The sequence below is a fragment of the Oncorhynchus clarkii genome, chromosome 2 (genome assembly GCF_045791955.1).
Source record: "Oncorhynchus clarkii lewisi isolate Uvic-CL-2024 chromosome 2, UVic_Ocla_1.0, whole genome shotgun sequence".
NCBI classification, from domain to species: Eukaryota; Metazoa; Chordata; class Actinopteri; order Salmoniformes; family Salmonidae; genus Oncorhynchus; species Oncorhynchus clarkii.
This window is the reverse complement of record NC_092148.1, coordinates 48,470,319-48,485,219: the sequence shown is the minus strand read 5'-3', so window position 1 is coordinate 48,485,219 and position 14,901 is coordinate 48,470,319. Positions and strand designations below refer to the sequence as shown.

The window sequence follows — 14,901 nt, the reverse complement described above, 5'->3', positions numbered from 1 at the left end:
CTTCCAAAGAAATGCAAACAAGTGACTAGTATGGAGTAGAAATGTTGGAATTTACTGTAACTTGCTATTCATCATTAGCCATGGTTTATTAAATATAAAACGCAAAGTAAAGTGTTGGTTACAAGTGGTGCACTTTGTGCTGGGGACAATAAAAAACACTAAAATGTGCAATTTTGTCACACCCCACAAGGCCACCTCAAGTTGAGGGAGCGTGCAATTGGCATGCTAACTACAGGAAATTCCACGAGAGCTGTTGCCAGAGAATTGAATACTAATTTCTCCAACATAAGCCGCCTCCAACATCGTTTTAGAGAATTTGGCAGTATGTCCAACTGGCCTCAAAAACAGCATGACCGTGTGTTACCACCCCAGCACATGACTTCCAGATCCGGCTTCTTCACCTGCGGGACCGCCTGAGACCAGCAACCTGGACAGCTGATGAAACTGTGGGTTTGCACATCTGGTTGCTCGTTGTCCTCACCAGTGTCTAGACTGCAGTTCGGCGTCGAAACCGACTTCAGTGGGCAAATACTCACCTTCAATGCCCACTGGCACGCTGGATAAGTGTGCTCTTCACGGATTAATCCGGGTTTCAACTGTACCGGGCAGATGCCAGACAGCGTGTATGGCATCATGTGGGCGAGCAGTTTGCTGATGTCACCGTTGTGAACAGAGTGCCCCATGGTGGGGATGGGGTTACGGTATGGGCAGGCATAAGCTACAGACCACAAACACAATTGCATTTTATCGATGGCAATTTGAATGCACAAAGATACCATGATGAGATCCTGAGGCCCATTGTCATGCCATTCATCCACCACCATCACCTCATGTTTCAGCATGAAAATGCACAGCCCCAATTCACAAGGATCTGTACACAATTCCTGGAAGCTGAAAATGTCCCACTTCTTCCATGGCTTTCTTCCTCACCAGACATGTCACCCATTGAGCATGTTTGGGATGCTCTGGATCGACGGGTACGACAGCGTGTTCCAGTTCCCATCAATATCCCGTCAATTCGCACAGCTATTGAAGAGGAGTGGGACAACATTCCACAAGACACAATCAACAGCCTGATCAACTCTATGTGAAGGAGATGGGTCTCGCCGAATGAGACAAATGGTGGGTTTCTAATCCACACCCCTACTTTTTTTGGCATCTGTGAACAACATATGCATATATGTATTCCCAGTCATGTGAAATATATAGATTAGGGCCTAATGAATTAATTTAAATTGACTGATTTCCTTATATGAACTGTACCTCAAATATCTTTGAACAAAAATATAAACGCAACATGCAACTATTTCAGTGTAGATGAGACCGTTCAAGATCCCTGTTCTGCTCTGTGAGCGTCAATATTTTGAAGGGTCTTTGCAGAGGCCATTATGATAAGCTGCAAAATGGGTTCAAATCAAACAAAACAAATTGGAGTTACTACAACTTTAGAAAAAGGCCATGTTAATTTGAGAACACAGACAAATTACAGGCATATCCCCTTCCCCTCTTTAATGTAGAATTGTGATCTGTGATTAATCAACATAGATACCAGTTTATCTTGAATAATAGTTTCAAGTTAAAAACAAGTTGAAATACTTCACTTCAGGTATTTGAGGGCGATGGCATTGTGGACAGCCCAGATACCATAATGAGCCCCAAGGACCCATCATCTCTGTCTCAGAGCCCTCCGTCTCACCCCAAAAAACTGGTGTTGTTCAGATGTTGGAAAACATGTTATCTTTAATTGCTTTTGTTCTTATTCGCATGTTAGGGTGGTAAGTAATTTACTTGGGGGGGGGGGGGGGTTCTCGCAAAAGGTCTGCACATTTCTGTCTGGTTATTTGTACTTGTGGCAGAAAATATTTCTGTTCTTAAATCAGTCACTCAGTAAACTTGCACTGCTTTGTACATGAGATTGTTGTCTTGGGGGTATGCCCTTATTGTCTACAGCTAGACAGTTATTCTCACCCATGTACCATTGCAGGAAGGTCCTCATTGAAATGTTGAAAGGCCACTACACAATACAAGATTGTACATGGACATGTAGATTAGTTGTGAGATGTAAAAATTTTTAAAAAATCACAAACTAAAACACCACAAGGATGAAGAGACTGTCATTATGGTACTCCTTATATGGGCTCTGTGTTTTGGTCCCCGGCAAGCACTTCAGCCTTGGTAGCCGAACTTGCTGCGCGAAAAGATGTTCCGCATCTTCCTCCTAACCATATGCGCCCACATCGATCATAGTGAAGCGCTACTTTGCGTCGCAAACTGCCACCAGTCCCATTGAGAAAAGGCCTGTGTAATTGTAGTACTCCCTGCAAGAGTTTGAAGGAGATCCGATCTGAATATGTGTTCCATCAACAGTATCTGCACAAAACTGATAATTCCAAGGATACCAAAAACCGATCGGGTCGAAGCCAGCCAGCCTTTTTGGCAAGCTCATCCCTCTTGTAATGTTTAGTGGACACGCCATTGTTTTTATTTCTCCTCCTGAGTACTAAGTGCAGTTCGAAGTCTTCCAATTAGCAAGAGACATGTTTGCTTCTGCAGCTAGTTAAATAATTACAAAGTAGCATTGAAAAGCATAGAACACCATACTAGCCAGACATGTAGCTAGCTAGCTAGCTAGTATTTGCAAACAAAAGGTGAGCAATATTGGATCCAAAAGTTCAAATGTCGTCACTAGCTACAGTCAGAGTGCCTCGAACCCTCATGCTTGGTAAGCTAATCTGACACCTCAAACCCCTTAGTGGATATACTACAAGGCGGAACGCAATGACAACGTCGACAAAAGCACGCACTGCTCCCCCAAAAAATCTGATTCCGCCCATGCACCCACGTCGATCGACGGCATGATGTCTGTAGAGCCCTTTGACCAACCCATCTCTTAAGAATTCACGTGAACCCGTGTGACTGTGACCATGTGCTAAAGCAATGAGGAAGTGCTTAAAAAAAAACAAAGAAAGCATTTCAAGATAAAAATATTTTATTAACTTCAAGTGCTAGCCCACAAGTAGGAAAAACTTAACACACACAAACAAATTAAGGCTTGGGTAAAAACATGACCTAGACCTATGCTTATGAGATCCTTTGAGTGACTTTGGTTCAGGTATTGTTATGATATGAACAAAGGAATCTACCCTGGCAGCCTATTTATTTCCCGCCTTTTGGACCAGGACATGGAATGTTCATGGCCTTTTTATTGCAAAAGTAATGATCTTCTCAAAAATATGTGCTTGCCAGATTGTGTCCAGTCCAGGGGATGCTTGCACATCTCTGGGAGAAAGGACATCAACACTGCAAAGCAGCTGAAATCTGGTTCCATCTGAGTGAAAGCTCCTTGGCCACAACAACTAGTCTGATGACTCGCACTAAATTATACAGACAAAATACCTGAAAGTAGGGCAGGGAAATTAATTCTAGCCACCAGCCAAATGCTAGTAGATTTTGGCATTGGCTGTTGTCACACAGGGCATTAGGGAGCATTTTTTTCTCAACCCATAGCCCACAAAAAACATACACTACCGTTCAAAAGTCACTTAAAATGTCCTTGTTTTTGAAAGAAAAGCAATTTTATTGTCAATGAAAATAACATCAAAATGATCAGAAATATAGTGTAGACATTGTTAATGTTGCAAATGACTGTTGTAGTTGGAAAAGGCTGATTTTTAATGGAATATCTACATAGGCGTACAGAGGCCCATTATCAGCAACCATTACGCCTGTGTTGCAATGGCACGTTGTGTTAGCTAATCCAAGTTCAACATGGCCAGAAACAAATAACTTTCTTCTGAAACTCGTCAGTCTATTCTTGTTCTGAGAAATGAAGGCTATTCCATGCGAGAAATTGACAAGAAACTGAAGATCTCGTACAACACTGTGTGCTACTCCCTTCACATAACAGCGCAAACTGGCCCTAACCAGAATAGAAAGAGGAGTGGGAGGCCCCAGTGCAGAACTGAGCAAGAAGACAAGTACATTAGTGTCTAGTTTGAGAAACAGATGCCTCACATGTCCTCAACTGGCAGCTTCATTAAATAGTACTAACATAATTGCAAAAGGGTTTTCTAATGATCAATTAGCCTTGTAAAATGATAAACTTGGATTAGCTAACACAACGTGTCATTGGAACACAGGAGTGATGGTTGCTGATAATGGGCCTCTGTACGCCTATGTAGATATTCCATTTTTTTTTTAATCAGTCGTTTCCAACTACAACAGTCATTTACAACATTAACAATGTCTACACTGTATTTCTGATCAATTTGATGTTATTTTACTGGACAATAAAATAGCTTTTCTTTCGAAAACAAGGACATTTCTAAGTGACCTCAAACTTTTAACAGTAGTGTACACATTTGAGTGTATCAGTTCTTGGAAAACAGAATCTCAATGCTACAGTGGTGAAAGCGGGGTAGGGTTCAATTTATTTTCCTGGTAATAGATTTGAGAGGCTGGTAACATTTTCCACCCTGACCTGAAGTGCTGCTTGTACACCCTCGTTCATCTCCTTGTACTAGTAGAGGAGAGCAGATTCTTCTTATGCTGAAAGAAAAATGCCAGGAAATAGGTTAGAATTAAAAACAAGAATTCATCCATCTCTCATGGATTGTTTTTGCCTGTTGACTGCTACAGCTGTACTAAACTTCACCAGCTAAAACACAAGCCGTGTACCCAACCTGCTTCCAGCCAAACAATGGCAATGCTGACAACTGATTTAGTGAACATTTAACTTCGTAATTACCATCTAGCTAGCCAGTTAAAAAAACAACCTAGATGGCTATTTTGCCATCTTTTCATTGTGGCTTGCTAGCTAGAAAACTTAGCCAGTGCGTCTCTAACATGGATTAGCATTTGCACCACAGTGGCTCTTTTCGATTGTTAAACATGAAATGACACAAATCACACGGATTATCATCATGTCATGAATTGTTTAACACATCAGCAATATAAACATTAACCAATCTTTAGTTAGCTACCTGTATGCAACTGTTTACCTACACAGCAATAGCTACTAATGAAAATGACTTTATGATGCTGTGTGAGCTAGCTAATAAAGCATGCACTTGAAGCTAGCAAGCTATTTAACTGTAGATTCTTACCTGCGTAGCTACAGGCAATGGATTATGATTCATCACGGCAGACGAACACTTTCAAAATATCCTTCCCACTCAGGATCAACCAGACGACGATTTCCTTCCACATAGGGGTGGTAGAATTATCATATAACCAACAATTATGGACAATAACCATGAACTATCATCACAATCGTCTTAAATATTCATGTACGGACTAGGGGGGGGGGATCCAACTTTATATTCAAGTAGATGTTGTTCACCCAATAGCAGTTGGTGATCATTTTACGAGTAGAACAGCACAGCTTCATTTCCAAAAGTTCCAAATGGTCAGAACCATTCGTTTTTGAGCCAGGGATGTCACCAAAGCTGTGTTGTATTAACTAGGTATGTCATAGCTATTTTTCAAAGATGCATTATAAGCTCAAAACATTTGACAAAAAATGACAATAACAGAGGTCGTTTGCATAACAATGAATGGTCTCCCAAAATGCCACAATCGTCACAGCTCTACTTCCACAATCAGAGATGATAGAAGCAATAGCAATATTAAGGGCAACACTTATTGAATGCTGTAGCTACACTTTGCACGTTGTCCATGATGGAAATATGTATAAATCCAACAATCATGTTTTTACCCAAGCCTTAATTTGTTTGTGTGTGTTAAGTTTTTCCTACTTGTGGGCTAGCACTTGAAGTTAATAAAGGATATTTGAAATATCCGCGTTAGCAGAGCGCAGGACGAGCCATTTGACAGGCCAGTGACAGACTCTCTCTCATGAATGTCCCAGCCCCCTCACTATCTCAACCAATCATAACTGGGCAAGATTCTGTACTTTCTCCATGGCTAAACACGTTCTGTTTTTTTTTTCTTCATAATTATAGATCATGTATGAGTTTATTATTAAGGCACATGAAAGGCATTTCTGCAACAACAAAAATGTAATGAAAAAAAACCACCCCAGATAAGGCATTACATATGGGTCAACTGTAGACAGGTGCCGTGTCTGAAATTGCCTACTACTTATTAAAAACTAGGCTACGTACTGTGTACTAATCATACTACATACTATTTAGAACATACTCTTTAGTAAAAATGTATGCAGTAAGCAACACATATGAACATACTAGACTCACCCATACTGAAAATTAGTCATCTAATGCGCAATTCCTCATTTGCATGCAGTGAATTCATACTAGATGAAAAGCCAACATGGGTATGACAACCTGGCATTCAATTGATAAAATGTTCTAAATTTCACACACTAGAAATCGTTTTAAGTCACATACCCTGATGGTCTACCATTTAGCACGCAAGTACGGACCTATCCGTACATGGATGTCTTTCTCCATCAAACAAATAGAAGTTCGGGGGAAAAACTAACAGGCGTATAAAGATGTCTCAAGTATTGTTTTATATTCTTCTCAATTTCAACCTGCCAAGGAAGTTTGATTGTAGTCTAGAATCTAGCCAAATTAAGAGAATTGATATAAGCTTCCACGGAACCACAATGTTAATTCACTAGACTAGCAGAGATTGGCTTGTATCCTATATCTCGTTAAACAATCGTAGTCATATACACAGTGTACAAAACATTAAGAACACTTTCCTAATATTGACCCTACGGCTTCTCGGCTGTGTCAAGATGGCTGGATGTCGTTTGGGTGGTGGACCATTCTTGACACACACGGGAAACGGTTGAGCGTGAAAAACAGCAGCGCTGCAGCTCTTGACCCACTCAAAACTGTTTGAATGATGTCTGTGAGTATAACAGAACTCATATGGCAGGCAGAAACCTGGGAAAAATCCAACCAGGAAGTGGGTAATCTGAGGTTTGTAGTTTTTCAAGTCATTGCCTATCGAATATACAGTGTCTATGGGGTCATATTGCACTTCCTAAGGCTTCCACTAGATGTCAACAGTCTTTATAACCCTGCTTGATGCTTCTACTGTGAAGGAGGGGGGAATGGGAGCTGAATGAGTCAGAGGTCTGCCAGAGTGGCATAGCTCTGTTGCATTGCATTTCTACAGACAAAGGAATTCTCCGGTTGGAACATTATTGAAGATTTATGATAAAAATATCCTAAAGATTGATTCTATACTTTGTTTGACATGTTTCTATGAACTGTAATATGACTTTCTCCTGAACTTTCGCCTGGACTTGCCCGTGTGTCGTGAGTTTGGATTGTGTACTAAACGTGTGAACAAAAAGGAGGTATTTGGACATAAATGGACTTTATCGAACAAATCAAACATTTATTATGGAACTGGGATTCCTGGGAGTGCATTCTGAAGATCATCAAGTGAATATATATATATTTTTTTAAATTTTACCCCTTTTTCTCCCCAATTTCGTGGTATCCAATTGTTGTAGTAGCTACTATCTTGTCTCATTGCTACAACTCCCGTACGGGCTCGGGAGAGACGAAGGCTGAATGTCATGCGTCCTCCGATACACAACCCAACCAGCCGTACTGCTTCTTAACACAGCGCGCATCCAACCCGGAAGCAAGCCGCACCAATGTGTCGGAGGCTACACCGTGCACCTGGCAACCTTGGCTAGCGCGCACTGCGCCCGGCCCGCCACAGGAGTCGCTGGTGCGCGATGAGACAAGGAGATCCCTACCGACCAATCCCTCCCTAACCCGGACAACGCTAGGCCAATTGTGCGTCGCCCCACAGACCTCCCGGTCGCGGCCGGTTACGACAGAGCCTGGGCGCGAACCCAGGGACTCTGATGGCCCTTAACCACTGCACCACCCGGGAGGCCCGTAAGTGAATATTTAGAATGCTATTTCTGACATGTTGACTCCACAACATGGCGGATATCTGTATGGCTTGTTTTGTTGTCGGAGCGCTGTACTCAGATTATTGCATGGTGTGCTTTTTTGGTAAAGCTTTTTTGAAATCTGACACAGTGGTTGCATTAACCTGTTGAGTGTAGGGGGCAGTATTTTGACGTTTGGATGAAAAACGTACCCAAATGAAACTGCCTGTTTCTCAGGCCCAGAAGCTAGATTATGCATATAATTGTCAGATTAGGATAGAAAACACTCTAAAGTTTCCAAAACTGTCAGAATATTGTCTGTGAGTATAACAGAACTGATATTGCAGGCAAAAACCTGAGGAAAATCCAACTAGGAAGTGCCTTCTATTTTGAAAGCTATCTGTTCCATTGCATGCCTTCTCTCCATTTAAAGGGATATCAACCAGATTCCTTTCCCTATGGCTTCCACATGGTGTGAACAGTCTTTAGACATAGTTTCAGCCTTTTATTCTGAAAAATGAGCGAGAACAATCACTTCGCGTTAGTGGATGGCTGGGTGCTAGCAGAGTTTTGCATGCGCCAACAGCTTGGAGCAGACATTTTCTCTAAGTCCTATTGAAAAAGCTACGGTCCGGTTGAAATATTATCGATTATTTATTGTGAAAACAACCTGAGGATTGATTATAAAAAAACATTTGACATGTTTCTACAAACTTTACGGATACTATTTGGAATTTGTCTGCCCCGTCGTGACCGCTCGAGCGTGTGGATTACTGAACATAACGCGCCAACCAAATGAAGGTATTTTGGATATAAAAAATAATCTTTATGGAACAAAAGGAACATTTATTGTGTAACTGGGAGTCTCGTGAGTGCAAACATCCGAAGATTATCAAAGGTAAACAATTAATTTTATTGCTTTTCTGACTTTCGTGACTAATCTATTTTGCTGCTAGCCGTTTGTAATGTTTTGTCTGCTGAGAGAGATGTCCTTACATAAATACTTGGTTTGCTTTAGCTGTAAAGCTTTTTTGAAATCTGACACTCCAGGTGGATTAATGATTTTATTTTAGTATACTGTAAATGAATGGTATCCTTTCAGTTGAGCATACTCCATCTACCGGAAGTTGATGCTGCTGCTATGCAACCTCTTGCTAGCTTGTTAGCATAACAATAATTACTAGCTAAACTTCAGGTGTATTCGTAAATTCAATCTGGAGTGGAGCGTTCGTAAATTCCGGGTGTGGTCAGATTATCTGTTTGTAAATTAAGAGTGCACAGTGGACACTCTGGCCGAGGAATAGGGTTGATCCGAGCGTTCTGACCCCATAACAGCAGTCAAGCACCCAAGTTAACTGGCTAACTACTTCCAGACACAAATGAGACACCTCACTGACCATTTTACTTGCCCTAGCAGAGCTGATTAGGCAGTGATCATGTTATCCAGAGTGTTGGTAACTGTAACTGTGCTGCTGGCAACAACTTAATTACACTTTTTATGCCGACGTTTACTGACACCGGCCACATTCAACGGGTGTTGAGTGTTCGTAAATTCATCAGTTAGTCTGCGCTCTGGCACAGTCAGACGAGTGTCTTCTGAAATCAGAGTAGATAGCCCGTGCAAATTTACGAACACACCCGAACAACTACACCACTTAACTAAGCTATGAATGACGTGAATAATCAAGTAAATAAACGTTGGGTAGTTAGATAGCATAAAGTAAATATACTGGCAAGTTCTATGTATTAGTAGCCAACTAAAGTTACAGTAGGTAGCTAACATACCTGGTACATACTGCTGTAATGCTATGCGGTTCGTAAGGATAGCGTTGCTAACAAATTGTCAGCCAACATAACGTATAAAGTAACTTATTTGAAGTCATTACTTTATTACATTGGTTAACATTTCCTAAACATTTGTCATAATTAGTTAATGCAACGAATTTGTATCCACTCTCGGACTTCGGGCTGCATATTTTCTGCCTTTTTCTTCAAATCTGAAAAGGTGAAGCCACGCACCTTTCATGAAGAATTGCATTATGGGCCTAAAACCATGGAAATAGTGTCCATTGCTTGTATACTTTGTATTTTGGCGAATGTAGTATGACATCCGGGAACTTTTGGCATAGTAACTATATCCATACTATGACTAATAAGCATACTACATACTCAATTTAAATCACAAATAGTATGGTTCGTGCGGATAGTATGAGTATTCGACATGTCTCAATTGTCTCGAGGCTTAAAAATTATTCTTTAACCTGTATCCTCCCCTTCACTTATACACTGATTGAAGTGGATTTAACAAGTGACATCAATAAGGGATCATAGTTAAACCAATCACTCGCACATTCAAAAAACGCAATTTAGGGCAGAAAAGGGGTGACATGCCAAGAGATTGAAAGGCCTTGTGGGATAATTCTAGCACAATCTGAGTCATTACAGGTCATCATAACAGCCTGATTAAGCCATTAGTAAGACAAACGATACTGACAAAAGCTATCCCTAAATAAACACTGTCATCTTTTTTCCCCTCCATTGACAACCTTCTGAAATCGACACCTTTTGAGATAAATATGCATTTCACAAAACAATCCCCCCTGCTAAGTGTAAAGGTGTAAATCATGAGAAGATCCCGGTCTGTAGAGAACAACGGAGGCAGATCAATGGGGAAAGGAGCGCAGTGTGGCGCCATTACACTTGCCTTTTTGTCTGCCTGGTTAGTCATTCAAAATGTGTTTGCTGCTAGAGATCTCCAAGACAGCTGTGTGCCATTAGCAATGGAGAAAAAAGAACCTTATGATGACATCGTATTATCATGATAGAATAGCTTATCTCATCAGGAAGGTAAATAAAGACAGTTGACACAGGTGCTTCTCTGCATTGATAGAATATGTTATTAGCCTAGGCTTATTGATGTCAAAATAAGGTTTCCTGTTTGAAAGATGGAAAAGTTTCAAATTACATTGCAAACTATAACCAGAAGGCAAAGTTGATCATGCTTAGGCTACTTCGCTTCACACTGCCGGAGCTATTTTCAATCTCATTCAGCAATTCTATTAAGAAGCAGTGTTTTTCCCCTATAGGGTAAATCCATTTGAATTCAATCACTTTTTGACAGCATCCCTTACAATTTAAAGAAACTTTCCATACATGTTTGCCCATGGAAAAAGCGGTCAAAGTATAGTTTTGGAGATAAAGTTAACCCATTTAGTATACCCCACCATACCATGAGAGATCCATGTCTTCATCACTGGAAAATATAAACTGTTGAGTTGGATGTCATTTAAAAGCTTACAAACGTTGTCAAACTACTTCATTTTTTAATATTAAAACGCCCAAAATATATATTTTTAAACCTTTAACGTCAATTATAAACATGTGAACTCAAATTCTTTTCATTTCACATCAAGGTTTTTGTGTTGTGACAGCCATTGGTTGAGACATAACATGCTCTAGAATACAGGGTATATGTAATTTCAATAATAGAAATAGAATTCATAGAATGGACCCATCCCTTCAGACCACTGCAATTTAGCTAGTAAACCATTGGTATTTTCACTGAATGTTTACTACTAATTACTACCACAAAGATGATTGCCGGTCCACCCATCGTCAAACGTCATCTTAAAAGGTCATTTCTATTCTATACAGTGCCTTCAGAAAGTACTCACACCCAACCTGAATTTAAAATCGATTACATGTAGAATACCCCACAATGACAGTGTGGAATTATGTTTTTTTATAATTATTATTTTTTATAAATTAATAAAAAATGAAAAGCTGAAATGTCTTGAGTCAATAAGTATTCAATACCTTCAGGTAATAAGTTGCATGAACTAACTCTGTGTGCAATAATGGTGTTTAACATGATTCATCTCTGTACCCCACACACCTGTAAGGTCCCTCTGTCAAGCAGTTCATTTCAAACACAGATTCAACTACAAAGACCGGGGAGGTTTTCCAATGCCTCGCAAAGGGCACATATTGGTAAGATGGGTAAAAATAAAAGCAAACAGTGAATATCCCATTGAGCATGGTTATTAATTACACTTTGAATGGTGTATCAATACACCCAGTCACTACAAAGATACAGGCGTCCTTCCTAACTCAGTTGACGGAGAGGAAGGAAACCACTCGTGGTATTCACCATGAGGCCAATGGTGATTTTAAACCAGTTACAGAGTTAAATGGCTGTGATAGGAGAAAACTGAGAATGGATCAACAACAACATTGTAGTTACTCCACAATACTAACCTAAATGGCAGAGTTAAACAGAGGAAGTCTGTACAGAATAAAAATATTCCAAAACAATCATCCTGTTTGCAATTAAGGCACTAAATTAATACTGCAAAAAATGTGGCAAAGAAATACTTTTTTTGTCCTGAATAGAAAGCATTATGTTAGGGGCAAATCCAACACATTACTGAGTACCGCTCTTCATATTTTCAAGCATGATGGTGGCAGCATCATGTTATGGGTATGCTTGTCATGGGCAAGGAACTAGGGAGTTTTTTAGGATAAAAAGAAAAGGAATAGAGCTAAGCACAAACAAAGTCCTAGAGGAAAACATGATTTCAATAGGTTTCCTATGGAGGATTGACAGTACAATTTAAAACAGATATTCCCATTCAAGTCAACATTCTCTGAAGTGTGTAGCTCCAACCATCTTTCTGGTACCATTTGAAAGTTGAAATGTATTCCCTCCCATTCCAGTACATTTATCAGTGGGAATGCACAAACATTTTTGTGCAGGACACCTCGTTTCCATATGTCGGGTTCATTTGTAATCCATTCTTTTTCTGGGTGGGTGAGTAACATGGGTCTGAATTTGGTAAGAACCATCTCCTTTTTGGCAATGCAATAAGTGGTGTTAGATTTCATTACCTCCAGCTCAGCCTGTTGACCGGCTTGGGCTGGCACCAGTTGCCTGTCAAATGCGTCTGCGTCTGGTAGTACACTAGTGGTGTTGCTCCAGCCCCGATTCATTTGTCCTGGCACTTGTGCTTTTGGCTTAAGTTGTTTTAGAAACGACTCGTGCTTTTTAGGTGGCTTCAGCCAGAAGCAAAATAAGTCTTCCCTGCTGCCATTACTACGCTTTCAACAGTTCTCACAGAACATTGTGTTACTAGTTTTGTCTTCTCTGGTTCTGAAATTGAGATCCGTGACATTCCAGCCAACACAGACAGGACCTGGGAATATTTTTGAAAATCAATACCCAATCTGATTCAGATCCCAGGTGGACTTGATTCTGACCCAAAATATGTCTGAGACGAGGGAGAATCAGATCCAAATTAGGTCGGGTCTGTATTGGACCCAAATGCATCAGAAATATTTTTTTTTTTAAATGCAGCTGTATTGCTAAAAGTAAAATTGTTTTAACTTGTCGGGATGTTAGTAAATGTTAACTTTTCACATGCATTTCCTGATGTAGGCCTAGCTAAAATAATTGAGTTGTGGTCTACCCTGCAACTTAGTAGTATCCTAAAAGACATCCCTAATTAAAAATGTCGACACAAGAAGAAGGGAATTGTGTGGCACCAGTAGGCACGTCTCTCTCCAGAATGAGCCCGCTCTCCAGCGAATTCATGCACATTCATGGTGTGAATAGTTTGCCTCTGATTTTTGTATAGTTGGCTAGAGGACACATAGTACCTGGCCTGTGCATAAATGTAGGCCTATACAAGTTCCCAATTTGGGATGTCTGATAGTAAGCCCATTTCTGATTGTCTTAACCCACCAACTCTCAAAGTATTTTCGTCACCTCACACAGAAAGTCAAGAGTGTTTTACATCCTTTGCGAATGACAATAGTTCCTCACTGTATTTGAAAATCTTTCCAACACTACTTTTCCATAGGCCTAAGTAACCACCACACATTGCTGATCCCATATCTCAAGTGGAAATGTCATAAATTAGGCTACCTGAACACTTCTCCCTTGTGCAAAGTGCAGCGGTGTCTGTTCAGAGCTCATTGGCGCAAGAAACGAGTTGAAACAATGTTGCAAGCTCACTATAAGGAGAGCTCAACCCAGACAGAAAGAGAGGCAGACAGGAGAGATGAATGCTATTGACTGAACCAACTGCCATTCGTAGGCAAATGTGACTAATAGGGGATATTTATATTCATCAGGATATTTTCTCCAAATATGCTATAATTTTTGATCCAATCGGTATTTCACATATTTTCAGACAGATCCAAGGTCCATGGCCACCGAGTGTGATCTGAATCAGGGATCTGAGGGTCAACTACAGAATTTTGGATCCAACCCATTCGGATACCTGGTCAGATCGCGGGTAATCGAGTTTGGGTCTCTGTGAAGACCTCTACTCCTTAGCCACTTCAATTTGCAAAGTAACCCCACATTGTCCTCATATTCCCCGGGTTGATCATTTTAGTTTTTTTGTTGTTAAAGAAAGCTTAAAATTCCACTGTGTTTCGTTGTCGTTCTAGCTAGCTCGCTAGCTAATGCCATATAGCTGACAGGACAGGGGAACGTTTCACAGTACCGAGGGAAAGTTTACACAAAAAGGGATCGGTCAAGCCTGGTTTAATTAGCTATTTAAAAAAAAACATTTGTCACATTATGATTGGTTATGATTTTTAAACAATGTACACGTGCTCCCAAAATAATAGTACTGGTCACACAGCAAAATGTTAAGCTATACATTACAGCCCTGATTACAAGGTGAAAGCTGTCAAGTTAGTCAAATTATCGGGATATGTTAATTTCACGTTTTCTCATTTTGGAAAGGATCGACAGTTTCTATACAGGAATTTCTACCTAAAACGTTGCTTGAGCACCAACAAGAAGTTCATAGGAGCATTTCAAATTTTGGGTCAAATTAAAGCCAAAAGTCTGTATTTTTGAAATAAGAAAAGGCTTTGATTTCTGCTCAAAGAGATAGAAATAGGGAACTTAGACAACATCTACCAGAAAAAGTCTTAAAAGGGTATTAGAAATACATCAAAACACAATAATGTTTAAGACCCCTACCAACTAATATCAATATTTATATTTTGAGAAATTATTGCCTTCTGAAATTTAAAAACAT

General features: G+C 40.1%; 1 protein-coding gene across 2 annotated transcripts in view; it reads right to left on the bottom strand.

Annotated features, from left to right (window-relative positions):
* Positions 1–14,901, bottom strand: part of LOC139368699 (zinc finger protein 609a) — a 177,604-nt gene that overhangs the window by 132,691 nt on the left and 30,012 nt on the right. Inside the window, exon 2 of one of the 2 annotated variants that reach the window (XM_071107968.1) lies at positions 4,481–4,548. The exons of the other annotated variant lie outside the window; for it this stretch is intronic. The gene's annotated coding sequence lies outside the window, so the exon portion shown is untranslated. The remainder of the gene's footprint in view (positions 1–4,480; positions 4,549–14,901) is intronic. 2 annotated transcript variants of the gene reach the window in all.